The sequence below is a fragment of the Panulirus ornatus genome, chromosome 32 (assembly GCF_036320965.1).
Source record: "Panulirus ornatus isolate Po-2019 chromosome 32, ASM3632096v1, whole genome shotgun sequence".
Lineage (NCBI taxonomy): Eukaryota > Metazoa > Arthropoda > Malacostraca > Decapoda > Palinuridae > Panulirus > Panulirus ornatus.
Window position 1 is genome coordinate 7647074 of NC_092255.1, and position 11233 is coordinate 7658306.

Sequence of the window (11233 nt, forward strand, 5' to 3'; positions counted from 1 at the left end):
TTGTCTTAGAAGCCTGAATCCTATCATTAAAACGTACATAGAAAACAACTGAACAGCGCTACCACAAGCCTATTGAAACTCAAAACGCAATGATTCTGTTGGTAATGAAAAGGAGCGACTCCAGTATTGCCGGATCGGTGTTCGATGAGCAACTTGGCCAGCAGAGATAAGCTCGCTGCCCACCATTCCGTGAGCTGGATACCGTATGGCTGATAAGGGTAGATTGGCAATTAAGCAGGTTGTTCATAGTGATCGCCCAAAGGTGTTCGAACGTGGATGCACGTCCTCGAGTATCGACTTCGTCTTGCCAATATGCAAATGTACTGTTTTATTACGCGTTTGTTTTTTTCTTCTGCAGGTTAGAGTTTATTTTTAAAGCCACAAGTCCAATCATATTAATTTTCTCAAGTTCAAGGGTTTATTCCTCTGCAGTCGTCCATTGTTTACCAAAATGAGTACAACAGCTGGGCAATGCTTGGTAGTCATGACAAAGACGAAGCTACACCTTCGGACGTGCCTGTATGGGCGGGCGATCAGGACGAACGAATTGCCAAACCACCTAACCACCATTGTCGTCCACACGCGCCTCTGTGCTGGCTCATGTGTCTCAGTGCTGGCCAGTAGCCGGTCAAACACCGGTCTGTTAATGCCCTACATGAATAAACCTACCATAAGGAACAGTAAGGTATGGACGGAGTTACTATGTTGTGAGATAAGTTAGAATAGAACTGTCTAGTTATTTGATATATGTGTGTGTTTTAACGTCACGATATTTAACTGTGAATTGTACGGTTTTCATCTTTGACTGGTAGATATTGCTTCATTTTATTCATACGTCAGATTATAATGTATTTCAAAAAAGATGGGATTATTAATCCTTTTGCTGAATTTACGTTTTCTTTATCATTTATCTCACGTTAACACTTTTATAGATTAATCAAGTAATCTATTTAGACCATAACTTATCATGTAGATGTTACATACATATCATCCTTTCTCTGTAGGATCTGTTGATGGCATATGGCATTACCGAAACGTGATCAAATAAGACCAAAGATGTTCATACAAGCCCAAGTCTCGCTCATCCACCGACAACCCCGTCAATTACTCACACACAAGCCACATCCCAGAGGACGAACTGAAGGTAAACTATAATACTGTCTTACCTTTTGTTTACGGTAAACTGGCTTCTGGTATGATCACCACACTAGACAATACGTTCGTATTGTTCATCCTTGTTCTACGATAGAGAAGGCGTAGCGTCATCTGTAAGGGGAGTGGTTGAACGAGAATCTATGGCAAAAGATCTGTAAACTGTGTCTGTGGCTGACAGTGAAAAATAAATGCTCGAAATGTTTAGTGTCTTGTTACGTGTGTGGGAAGCGCACACACCCACCTTTCTCTCTCTCCCGTCCGTCTTACGCCAAGTAAAACAGATATCCATTGACATACCTTCGTAGGTTGTCGATTCCACAGTGCCAACACATATCACCAGACGAGGGAGGAGAGAGAGAGAGAGAGAGAGAGAGAGAGAGAGAGAGAGAGAGAGAGAGAGAGAGAGAGAGAGAGTATATCCTGCCACCGACTTGGCTGTCGAGGATCAGGTCTCGTATCATATTCATGTTCTCGCGTCACCCACGCCGGACGCCCAACATTCCTCATCACAGTATTAGACAAACGCCTCCATAGCAGCTGAAGACACTATCTCACACACATGGTTTTTGAAATAGACACAAGGGTATTGATTAGTGAGAGGATGTAGGTGGCTGAGAATTATATATGGATGAGACAACAAAGGTAGTTCTCTCTCTCTCTCTCTCTCTCTCTCTCTCTCTCTCTCTCTCTCTCTCTCTCTCTATCCGTGCTTCACCTTCCTAATCCCTCTTCGCCTTCTTGTCGCTGACTTTCCCTATTCAGCTTCTCTTCCTTCTGCATCATGTCCCCATTGTTCATTCCCCTCAGCTACTTAACCTGATCATTATCATCATCCACGTCACATTTTTCTCGTGTAGATTTTGACCCTACCACCTCAGACCAAGGTTGAGATGGAGACGTTATCTTTCCTTCTCGTATCTAGGACAACGAGTCCCCATAACGAGTCGCATATGCCGGCATGTGGGTACTTCCCACCAGTGAGGGAATAAGACGACCATAGCTGGACGTTCCAGCCTTGGGGGTCTTTGTGTAGGGGTGTGTGTACACGTTAAGGCTGGAACCTGGAGGGGCGAGACGTAGCCAAAGTAGCGTCATAACTCCAGACGTATGTTGTCGTGCACTACAAGGGGGCCATGTGTTGTCGTAACTCCTGATGTCGCTCGTTTGTCGTCCCAGTAACGTCAGGGAGGAGGATATTGTCGTAACTCGCATAAATGACGGATTATATATATATATATATATATATATATATATATATATATATATATATATATATATATATATATATATATATATATATATATATCGCGCAACCTTAGAGTCCCTTTCAAGAGACCTGAGATGAATTCGTACTTACGTCTGTCTACTGACGAAGATTCACCACGACGACGTAACTATATACCAGCAGGGTCTTGGACCAAAAAGGGGGAGAGCTGGACGTGGAGTGTTCAGTCTCGTCGAAGGCTCAAGTTGGGTAGAAGAACCTGGATGATCTGGCTCTGAGTGACGCTAATCTCAAGGGGAAGGGGAAAGAATGATGTGGGAGTGTCCAATGAGGTTAGTGTGAGGGCGAGACCAGGGGAGTGGGTGGCGCTGCTACTGAAGGAGGAGTTACTGTAATGTGTTAAGGATCGTAAGTATGAGAGTTCCAGAGTGAGGTGGGTGAGAATGAAAGTGGATCACGAGAATTGGATGATTGTCAGTACTTATGCACCTGATAATGAGAGGGATAAAGAAGAGAGGAGAGTGTTTCAGGAGATGAGAGGTTGCTTCAGCAATTATAATGCAAGGGGATCGAGAAGTAGTTGTGGGATGTTTAGATACGGGAGTAAAGGATGTAGCAATGAGTGGTAGAACTGGAGACCCAGTGTACATGGAAATAGTGAACAGCTTATCGAATTCATGCTTTGATGGTGAGCGGGTCTTAATGGATCATGTGCTACCTGATCGGAGGACAAAGGAGAGACTGTTCGATGTGAATGTGCTGAGAGGGTCAGCTTGTAGGATGCCTGATTGCTCCTTGGTGGAGGCGAGTGTGAAAGTTTGTAGTGGTTTTCGGGAAGAGAAGAAACGACTTGGGTCGGAATCGAGCGGCGGAAGGAAGTGAGTTTAGCAAAAAGGTTTATGTGCGGAGAGAGAGAGAGAGAGAGAGAGAGAGAGAGAGAGAGAGAGAGAGAGAGAGAGAGAGGGAGAGAGAGAGAGAGAGAGAGAGAGAGAGAGAGAGAGAGAGAGACTAAGTGAAGAAGGATATAAGGTGAGACTTAATGAAAGTAGAGAAGCGGACGAATACCGTGTCCAGAAAAAAACTCATGCCCAAAAGTTGAAAGGCTCCTCCCTCCCCCAAACATGGTACCACAAAATAAACAAGACGTTAGATGTCAAACTTATGTTTTAGTACTTTGTCATCTCTCCTTTGGCCTTGATCACCATCTGCAGACGTCCTGGCATGGAATCTACGTGGTTCCTGAAGTACACTAGGTTCTTGTCTTGAGTCCATAGGGTCCTGATCATCTGAATGAGGCGAGGCATCGATGAGGTGTTGCAGGAAGCAATCTTGACTTTCCTTTGGTTCCAGCAGTTCTCGATTGGGATACGGTGAGGCGACACTCCCCCTAAATAAACTGATCACACCCGAGAACCTCATGCAGAGGAAGCAGATGGTCCTGTAGCACCTTAATGCATTGCTCTCCATTCATTGTAGCGTGTGTATGCAAGCAGTGCAACCCCCTCAATCCATTACACCAGCTAAAAAACAACCTCAGATCATCACACTCTCTGGGTGTTGCACCGTCTTCACTGAAGGCTGGTATCCACCGGCCTCCTCACCCTCCCCCTTCACTGAAAGCTGGTATCCACCGGCCTCCTCACCCTCCCCCTTCACTGAAAGCTGGTATCCACCGGCCTCCTCACCCTCCCCCTTCACTGAAGGCTGGTATCCACCGGCCTCCTCACCCTTCCCCTTCACTGAAGGCTGGTATCCACCGGCCTCCTCACCCTCCCCCTTCACTGAAGGCTGGTATCCACCGGCCTCCTCACCCTCCCCCTTCACTGAAGGCTGGTATCCACCGGCCTCCTCACCCTCCCCCTTCACTGAAAGCTGGTATCCACCGGCCTCCTCACCCTCCCCCTTCACTGAAAGCTGGTATCCACCGGCCTCCTCACCCTCCCCCTTCACTGAAGGCTGGTATCCACCGGCCTCCTCACCCTCCCCCTTCACTGAAGGCTGGTATCCACCGGCCTCCTCACCCTCCCCCTTCACTGAAAGCTGGTATCCACCGGCCTCCTCACCCTCCCCCTTCACTGAAGGCTGGTATCCACCGGCCTCCTCACCCTTCCCCTTCACTGAAGGCTGGTATCCACCGGCCTCCTCACCCTCCCCCTTCACTGAAGGCTGGTATCCACCGGCCTCCTCACCCTCCCCCTTCACTGAAGGCTGGTATCCACCGGCCTCCTCACCCTCCCCCTTCACTGAAAGCTGGTATCCACCGGCCTCCTCACCCTCCCCCTTCACTGAAAGCTGGTATCCACCGGCCTCCTCACCCTCCCCCTTCACTGAAGGCTGGTATCCACCGGCCTCCTCACCCTCCCCCTTCACTGAAGGCTGGTATCCACCGGCCTCCTCACCCTCCCCCTTCACTGAAAGCTGGTATCCACCGGCCTCCTCACCCTCCCCCTTCACTGAAGGCTGGTATCCACCGGCCTCCTCACCCTCCCCCTTCACTGAAGGCTGGTATCCACCGGCCTCCTTACCCTCCCCTGCCTAACGCCACCGTTGCTCGCTCCGATCTTTGTATTTCTTTGCAAATACGAGTCGTTTTCCCTCCATTTCCTTCATAAACAGGGGTTTGGCAGCTACCTTGCGGGAGGCCATTTGAAGGCTCTTTTGCTGGCGATGTTGAATTTTTTTTTGAGAGAGAGACTTTTCCTAGAAGTTTGGGATGGTTTTTCTTGAGATTGGTTCCTGAAATGCGGGGTTGTTTCTGTGCTGGTTTCCAGTAATGTGCTACATGCGGTGGGGAATCAATAAGTAAGAAGCATAACATGATATAAAACGTCAGGGAAAATGGGGCCTATGGTTGGCTGCTTCATGGAGTGTGGCGTGAGTGTGGTAGGAGTGAGTTTGTGTGGCGGTGGTGGTCGTCAGTGAGGGATGGGTGAGTGTGGTAGGAGTGAGGTTCTGTGGTGGTGGTCGTGGTCGTCAGTGAGGGATGGGTGAGTGTGGTGGTGGTCGTCAGTGAGGGATGGGTGAGTGTGGTGGTGGTCGTCAGTGAGGGATGGGTGAGTGTGGTGGTGGTCGTCAGTGAGGGATGGGTCACATGTTAGCTCGGAGTCGTCTTGGCTGATTCATGCAGATATCGAGGTTGGGAATAGTCGATCAGAGTACAAGGAACTCTTCTGTATTACTTCGCCTTGGAGATGAGCATTGAAATAACCTAATGTATACAGCCAGCGCACGTCACCATACTCGACCTGCTGAGAGTCTAGGTAATAAATGGGGAAGTGGCAGTGTCCATTACCTGGCCAGCCGACGCTCTGTTATTCATCCCCATCTGACTAGTTCATTGAATTTGCCATACGCGATACTAATTCATAATCTCTCGTTAAACCCAGCCATACGCGATACTAATTCATTATCTCTCGTTGAACCCAGCATATCATCAGAGTCTTCAGATGAGCTGGTATGAATCACGTCTCCTGACACACACCAACAAACATTTTCATGCCTTAGAGGGTGACGCAAGATAACATGGACCACAGGTTATATTTCTACATGACACAACAAGACAAGATGCGGTCACTTGTTATTGCTATATCCGAACCAAACCACCAGCACCACCATACAGTATCTACATTCCCAGAATAAAGCTGGCTTACTGACCATAACATATGGGCGCACCTGTGTGATGCTGACCCCCACACCTTCTCTTGACATCATCACAGCATCTCACTCTGTACGTCGCCACCCTGCACAACCAACACCAGACTTTTGTTCCAGGCTGTAGACTGTGAAACATTATATGGAACAGCTGATGATGTACGGCAAAGTGATATCCCTTCTTTCATATCAACTATTTTTGAGGAAGTCTTGACAGCGTGCTGGGTAATGGAGAACTAAATGGTTAACTATTCTACTGCACCTTTCACCTCCTGCATAGGTCGCACGAGCGATCCCTTACGATAAACCCCGCGTTCGTATTATTTGCTTCATGTGGATGGAAGGAAGGACATAGCTTATGTGTGTGCGCCTGTGTGCTGGTTAAGGGGGATAGGGGTAGGTGATTAGCTGCATTATCATGGGAGAATTCAGACCCGTAACACAAGAAGGAGAAGTAAAGGTCAAACCTCTAACAAAAGCCGCCTATAACGTCCCAATTTTGCAATTAACATATATTTGGTTCGTCCTTGCTTCGTCCTCCATGTTTCTATATTTGGTTCATAAGACAATGTGTTGTATGTAAGTGTTATCTATCAGCCCACTCCTTTGTCACCCAACACACTCTTCCCTGACCCCTCCCTCCTTACCTCCTTACCTTGTCACCCCCCATCGCACGCCGGCCCCAGTCGCCGCCCCCCACCCACCCCAGCTCACTAATGAAAGCTACGAAGCAGCGAGTCGAATCTGTCTGGGTTCACACCTCACGGAATGAGAGGACTGACAACGCTGACTCTCTCAGTTGGAAGTGGAGGCGGCTGTACGAGAGAAAATGGCAGGGAGTAAGAGGAAGACGCAAGGGATGAAAACAGAGGGGAAGACGAGACATGGGGTGAGAGAATCGGAAAACTTCAGAGAGAAAGAGAAAATGTTTTTGGAATGAGGTGAGCAGTGTGGGAAGAACGGGAGAACAAATGGGAGCATCCATGAAGAGAGCAGACAGGGTAAGTGATAACAGGGAAGGAAGGGGTAAAGAAGAGATGGTATGTGTTTGGTCATCGGGTGGCAAATGGTGAGTGTTTGGGACACGCACGTACAGGGAAGGAGAGGGTCATTAGGAAATGGTTTGGTGAAAAGAGATGAGGCGGTGGAAAACCTTGCATCAGACTTACTGTAGCAAAGCAGTCGGAATAGTTGCGACTGCAGTTTACTTTCACAAGAAAGGGAATAACAGTGTTGTTTATGGGTTACTTACGATTTCCTACGATTGTGTGGCCCCAGGCGAGGTACCTGAAGACTAGCCGAGTGCCATGAATGCCCTTGTATAGAGGCAAGGGGGAATGAGAGTGTGTGCTTGATATATAGAGGTCATAGTCTGTTGACTATACCTATTACGTTGTATGGGGGAGTGGTGAATGAGAGGGTTGGGGAGTAACAGTGTGGCCTCGGGAGTGCTGACACTGTGTGGGCCGAGTGGTTTTTTTGCTCTGAAGAATTTGTGAGAAGTACTTACTGAAAACAAAGGTATTTTCATTTGACAATTATGGTTCCAAAGAAGGCTTATGATGCGAATGATACAGATGCTTTTTGGAAGGTGTTACAACTGCTGCATATAATATGGATAGAAAGTTACTAAAAGAAATGAGTTGGTTTTTTTTCTGTCTGGAAAGCAAGGTGTATATGTGAGTATGATGGTCAGCTGTTTCAGGTGAAGGTAGGTGTGTGTGTGTGTGTTAGTGATATGCGATGTCACCATGGCTCTTTGATCTTTTTATGGATGGAGTGTTGAGGGAGGTAGATGGGAGGGTCTTAGGAAATGGGGAGGTTTATAGTCTGCTGTAGGTGGGGTGGGGGCTCCAGGGAGGTGAGTCAGTTGCTGTTTCCATATGACACGGTTGTGGTGACAGACTCGACTGAGAAACTGCAGATGTTTTCTGAACAAAGATGGTTGTGTGAAGGGAGGAGGCTGAGAATTACTGCGAATAGAAGTAACTTTATGAGGCTTATCAGTACTGAGAAACTGGTTGATTTCATTGAGAGTTTTTGAAGGAGAGAACGTGGTGTCTTATATGCGTGGAAGTGGATATGACAGTGAGCGGAACTATGGAAGCTGAAGTGACCTATAGGGTGGGTAAGGGGACGAAGGTTCCTGGTTCATTGAGGATGGTGTGGAAACAGAGGTCAGTGTGTGTGTGTGTGTGTGTGTGTGTGTGTGTGTGTGTGTGTGTGTGGTTGAGGGCAAAGATGGTTGTATATGATGGTTCCTCAAACCCATAAGGTAATGTTTCGGGAGTCTCGTTTCATATGAGGAAAATCTCTTGATCACACGTGGTTGTTGGTGCAAAGCTGTTGATGGTGACATAGCCTGCATGTCAGAGATAACTGTACCGCACTCACTGTCCACAAGAAGAGAGGGAGCACGCTGCAGGTAGCACACTGCAGGAAACACGCAGGTAGCATGCTGCAGATAGTACACTGCAGGTAGCATGCTGCAGGTAGCATGCTGCAGATAGTACACTGCAGGTAGCATGCTGCAGGTATCACACTGTTACCAATATAGAGCTTAGTCTCCCCCCCCTCACATAAATTCCACATTTTCTATAGTGGAAGAAAACGTCCGCTCAGACGTCCAGTCTTTGGGAACCTTTTATATTTCAACGTTATCATAAATGATGTGTTTCACATCCACCTTAGCGTCATTGCTTATCTATTCCTTTGCCAAAGTATAGACGGACAGTCAGACAGATAGATAGATAGATAGATAGATAGATAGATAGATTAATAATAGATGGATAGATTATTGCCGTGCGGGGGGACTATGATAAACTCGCCATCTTCCCGGTCACCACATAAACCTCTTAACATTATTGCTGTGGGAAAAATCTATATCTGGCGACATATTGCGAGAGACTTTGTCCCCAGGGCATCGCTCTTCTGCCTTCCGGCGGACAAAGGGATATAGGCCAGAATTTCTTCTATATTCTGTATATATATTCTTAGAGCGAAGGACTATGAAAAGCACAGAGACGGATGATGTATAGTCTGGAGCTCATGGATTTATAACATCTTATAATCTTATAGTATCTGTTATCTGTGTTCCTTTCAGTTTTACTTCTTTTAACCCTCTATTAATGAGTATCTGATATCTTGTACTATCACAACACAGCCTCGAAGGGATCCAAAGGGCTGTAATAGGGTTGAATTCCTTTGTATTCCGTTGTGTCTTTTTGTCATGAGTTACTGAAGTGTTCTGTATGAACTTCCTGCTAAGACTACAGATATGAAACTTACCGAAGTCTTCGCACAGCTGTTCGTCTGCTGCATTCCAGCTGCGTGCGACGCGTCCCTTGCTGTGTAAGCTTCGCTCGTAGGGTCAACTTCCGTCGCTGACGCTGTTTCTTGATCTTGTAACACGAAGGCGACCTGAACGGTGACTGTTATCCGTTGTGCCTTCCTCCCGGAACTCGCTGAGTCCATATTTGTACCGTGTATCTGGTCATACGGAACATTTGTGGTGTGTGTGTGTGTGTGTGTGTGTGTGTGTGTGTGTGTGTGTGTGTGTGTGTGTGTGCAGGATCCTCTCCCTCCGAGTATAGGATTATACCACCTCCCATTTCCCTGGTAGCTGGGTGCATGGTGCTTGCTCTCTTCATATTGGGTACACAGTAGGTCCCACCTAGTGGTCTGTGCACAGGTGTAAGCTGAAATTACCAGGCGAACATCCTCTGACCGAATATGCTTCGTACTCCTCCTCATATTAAGCCTCCTGGGTTCATTTCAACGCGTATCCGATCAGCAGCAGCCGTTATGAAGCTTCAGGAATTCAGGCTCACCGACCACGAGTATGTGAGTGTGGTGGGGCTCATTTCATGTCTCACGAGTTGCATTGAATCTCCGGACAAAATCGTGACAGAACCTTTTTGTCTTTCATTGTACATAGCCATAGTGGCAGATATACAGGGAGGCGTATCAAATGAATACTATTGTTTATACCTTACGCATCTGATGATAATTAGTTGAACACTAAACGAAAACTAGAGTAATAAAGCAGCTAACATACCACACAGCTTAAGAGAGAACTGAACCGATTACTTGCACAGCTATGCTCTCGTTCATAGATTGTTTATGACGTTTCATAACGGTAGGTTATGGGGTCGTTCTTATATATCTCTGTACGAGCTCTGATTGGTATAACTCTATTGTAGCGACGGAGGACAGCGGACCATAAGGGTGGGGCGCTGGGGTAGAAGAGGTCTCTGAGACGAGGTGCGTCAGTAGATTATGGCGAAACTCTTGTGTGAGCTGACAATGTTGGTCGGAGTGGACAGGTTCAGCAAGATGTGGGCCTCTTGGTAGGTGGTGTAAGTTGGCCTAAGGGCGATTCTACACGCTCTTTTCTACATTCCTTCCAGCTGATCCCTTTGTCTGGTTGTTAGGTAGGAGGACCAGGCTTGGGAGTCGTAAGAGAGCATAGGTAGAATGAAGGTGGTGTAGACATTCCTGAACTCAGATGATGGAACGCCTAGATATCTTAGTAGGCGGAAAAGGTACAGACGGTATGAGGAAAATATGATGATAGTGCAGACATGATTCTTCCAGTTCAAACCGTCGTCTATAGTGACATCAAGAAGTGTGAAGTCTCTGGCTACCCGGAGGATGTCAGGGCCTAGTGTGATGTCAGGTGGCAGGATGTTGTGTGCGCCCAGGTTGATGTACATCATCATCACAGTGTGGTTGATGGTGACGTCGTAGTCCAGTGTTGATGATGTGCTGAAGGACAGGAAAATTTTTGTTGATAATGATGCTTAAGGTGGAGTCGTCTACGTACTTCCAGCGGTGGTTTTGTGCCCCTCAGGGCGTCAGCGATAGGTATAAGGAAGTGGTGGCCCTAACACGGTAAATTAGAGATTGTAAAGTGGATGTGGCTCCCCCAAAAGCGGAAGGTTTGATGTCGCCTGGTAAGGAAGTTCCCCACCCACGAGGCGAGACAGCCACAAAAGTCTCAGGTCGACGGTTTTCTTGATGATGATGTTATGGTTGACCTAGTGGAAAACTTGGTGAAGTCCACGAGAGTGAGTGCCACTAAGGACTTGCGCTTTCCCAAGTTGCGCTAAATGAAGGCTGGGAAGCCGAGAAGGCAGAGAGTGGTGGAGGAAGACTTCATGTCTCCAAACTGTTGAGAGACTGCTGAATCAGCAATGTCAA

At 47.3% G+C, this 11233-nt stretch overlaps 1 long non-coding RNA gene across 2 annotated transcripts in view; it reads left to right on the forward strand.

The window, feature by feature from the left end:
• The first annotated feature begins 633 nt into the window (after positions 1-633).
• Positions 634-11233, forward strand: part of LOC139759296 (uncharacterized) — a 23597-nt gene continuing 12997 nt past the window's right edge. For both annotated transcript variants that reach the window (XR_011715033.1, XR_011715032.1), the window contains exons 1-2: positions 634-685; positions 1005-1144. This is a non-coding gene — a long non-coding RNA (uncharacterized lncRNA). The remainder of the gene's footprint in view (positions 686-1004; positions 1145-11233) is intronic.